At 42.3% G+C, this 3,504-nt stretch overlaps 1 long non-coding RNA gene across 1 annotated transcript in view; it reads left to right on the forward strand.

Annotated features, from left to right (window-relative positions):
• Positions 1 to 1,434: 1,434 nt before the first annotated feature.
• The window catches only part of LOC102760740, a 33,689-nt gene continuing 31,619 nt past the window's right edge, over positions 1,435 to 3,504 (forward strand). The window contains exon 1 of the long non-coding RNA XR_001514016.1: positions 1,435 to 1,567. This is a non-coding gene — a long non-coding RNA (uncharacterized LOC102760740). The remainder of the gene's footprint in view (positions 1,568 to 3,504) is intronic.

The following is a 3,504-nucleotide window of genomic DNA, read 5'->3' on the forward strand; positions in this document are numbered from 1 at the left end:
GCAAGTACTAACAGCCTCAAAATAATAGTGTAGAAGTGACGACAAAGTGTGAGCTTTTAAATTCAGATACTTAGTTGGAAATGTTTCATGATGATTAAAATGATGATGCTTATAGTCTCAGTGACAGTTTGTTTAAAATAGATGGGCCAACCTCTACCACTTATATGTGTAGATAGAATGAAAATTAGCATACATTGCAAAATGTGGGGTAGTTTGATTAATACTAAAAATATCAGGGATTCATTAAAATGTAAACTAAATTTCAAAATCATTACAACACTGAAATATTTACTTAAGAAATGATATGATGTTTGGGGTTAATTTCAAAATAATCCAGCCGGTGTGTAGTGAGGAGAGGCTGGAGAGGATTCTGATAAAACAAGATTAAGTGTTGCTAATCATTAGAACTGGGTGAAAGGCATATGGGGATGCATTATATATTCACTCTGCTTTTGTATGTATTTGAAAATTTCCAGAAGGAAATAAAAGTAGAAAGTTTAGGGGGGGAAGTCAATGTGACCAATTGAAGGATTTGAGGTAGTAGAATGTGTTATCAGAGTTTGAGGTTGAAAAGTATAGTCTATAGGTAGTTTATTTTACAAGTTTCCCTTAAATATTGATAAATGACAAGATAGGAACATGTGAATGACCATTTGTGATTCTGATGCCTGACTCAAATCAACAGAGCTCAGAAAGAAAAGAGAAAGATACACCAGTCATTTAGTTTAAATTCATTAAATATTGATTTTAAAACAAATTTTTAAAAAATGATGTCTCATAATTGAGATATTTGCGTGCTTTGTTTTCTCTCCTGGTTGAGAGTAAGTTCCTTAAACTGCTGACTTTATTTCTTGAATAACTTTAAACTTGTCACAAAATCTAACAGAGACTTGTCTGTAGTCAGCCCTTTGTACCTCAGTTGGCATTGGGTGAATGACAGCTTTAAAAATTCATACCCAATTAAACACTTCAGATTCACAGGTGTGCCTGGATACCTTAGTCACAAATAAATAAGCCCGAATCAGTGATAAAAGCTAGAAGATATCACTGTTTTTATTGATAACGAGAAGAGAATGATGAAAAACTCTCTTTTTCCCTTCCCTCACTCCCCACCTTTTGCTGGGATCTTGGAATTCTGCGCTCCATTCACATCTGCAAATACATGTCATTTAGGGCTGGTGGCAGCCTGAGCTCTGGTTCTCAGGCTAAACGGACGGGGAGGCTCATGTCACTGACAGACGCGCACCCCCCCCCCCCCCCCCCAAGGAGGTTTTTCCAAAACAGTGTTCTGTGAAGGCTTCGCGATGTTTCAAAATGCTCTCAATTCGGAGATGTTGTTGGAAAAATATTTGCCTCCAAATCACTGTGCGGCGTCAAACAGAAGGGCTGGGGCCTCGCCGCTTCGCTGCTTTGCATTATTGGGCGTGAGGAGCGGCCCCTCTCCCATCAGCCTGGGCTCCTGCTGCTCAGAAGCTGAGCAGTCCCGCGGGAAACAGGAGGCCTAGCACTTGGAAATACCAAACCTGCGTCGGAGCAGTGGACAGATTGATAGCTCCAACTGTGGTTTGTAAGCCTTGGGTGAATATTTTGATATTTTTATGTCATATCTGAGGTAAGATTTGAAAACAGAAAATTGCATGTTTGGTGGTGATGATCGCAGCACCAGGGGGCTCCTCCCAAGCCTGGCCCGCGGATCAGCGTTTCTCTAGGACCTCAGGGCCCAGCCTGTACCCTTGGAAGCCTTTGGCGGTTGGCACCAAACGGGAGCTGGCGACAATCTGTTTATTTATTTTCTTTTCTGAGCAGGAATATTCTGGAAGGACCAGATGGGAGGGACTTGTATGATGAGTCTTCTGAGTGACTCTCAGAACAAGGTTCAAAATCAGTTTGTTTGTTGATGTTGTTGTTTTCACTTTAAATGTTATCAGCCTTCCACTCTGAACATCCCTGAAAGGAGAACCTGACTTCTCAGCTCTGAAGCAGGACCCCAGGGCAGAGGCAGAGGGAGGGGCTCCATCGCATCCCCCCTCTGCAGAGTCAGCCTTGGGTTCTTTATGCAATTGTTTTCCAGGTTAGATGTATACCACCTCACAGTTAAACTGCTAGTAACTTGGGGAGCCATGCTTAAATTACACTTTTAAATGACGCAATAAAGTCTTTAGTTTCTGTTTGGAGATAATTGTGGGCCTGACTTAATTTCAGCGATTCGTAGAAATTTGACTTGTGAATCTAATTTCTCAGACTGGAATTGAGACCTTTTGGTCTGGAAAATCTCCCTCACAAAAAGATGTTTTGGAATAGAAGGTAAAAGCAGCTGCCCTTGGTGTACTCTCACAAGTAGGTGGGGCTTGTCTCTGGTACTTTCTCAGTCTCTTCTCTCTGGGCCCCAGGCATCTCTTTCACACTCCTTTCAACTGGTCAGGATCTCCTCTTTTTGCTCCTTCTTCCCTACCCTCTTCCCTTCTTACATTCCCCTCTGTCTTTCTGACTCCCTTTCTCACACACAACCAACCATCCCTTCCTTCCTTCCTTCCTTCCTTCCTTCCTTCCTTCCTTCCTTCCTTCCTTCCTTCCTTCCTTTCTTTCTTTCTTTCTATCTTTATTGTTGAGATTATTACAAAGGTCTCTCTTTTTCCCCCCCATAGCTCCCCTCTACCCAGTTCCCACCCCACCCCAGGCCCTCACCACCCTATTGTCTCTGTCCATAGGTAATACATACATGCATATAAGATCTTTGTCTAATCTCTTCCCCCACCCCCTTCCATACGTCCTTCCCTCTGAGAATCGTCAGTCTGTTCCATTTCCATGCCCCTGATTCTATTCCATTCACCAGTTTATTCTGTTCAGCATATTTTTTATTCATTTTGATTTTTAGATTCAATTGTTGATATGTATTTGTTGCCACATTGTTGTTTATATATATATTTTTATCTTTACCTTTTTCTTCTTCTTCCTCTACTTAAAGAACACCCTTCAGTATTTCATATAATACTGTTTGGTGGTGATAACTTGTTATAGTAATAAGTTTAGTACATATAAGTAACCTTAATTTGTATTAGTCTGAAACTTCGCTTCTGGGTTTTACTTTTAATACAAAAGGGATTGGTATAAGCAAACTCCATTTTGTGTTGGAGGTGAACGTTAGAAGTAAAACCTAACCTACATGTGTGTAGCCTGATAAGACCCCTGCGTGTGTATCCCGATAAGTACTTTGGAACCCCCTGCATGTGTACCCTGATAAGCCCAGAAGGCACCACCGGAGCACACTGATATGAGACACTGAAGATGCCCCTCCATCGGGTATAAAAGAAGGACCCTCACACCAGCAGCCAGACACCTGTCTGCCCTCCACAGACGAGACGTTCTCCTTACCCCCCTGGAACCTGCCGTTCCTGCTCTGCTCCTGAGCCAGATTGTTAGAGGCCTCTCTTCGTGTCAAGAGACCGAGCACCTGCCGTGGCGTATCTGATGACCTCCATGTGTCTCTGTCAGCGAGTGTCTCTG

Source organism: Myotis davidii, unplaced genomic scaffold (assembly GCF_000327345.1).
Source record: "Myotis davidii unplaced genomic scaffold, ASM32734v1 scaffold38, whole genome shotgun sequence".
Taxonomy (NCBI): Eukaryota; Metazoa; Chordata; class Mammalia; order Chiroptera; family Vespertilionidae; genus Myotis; species Myotis davidii.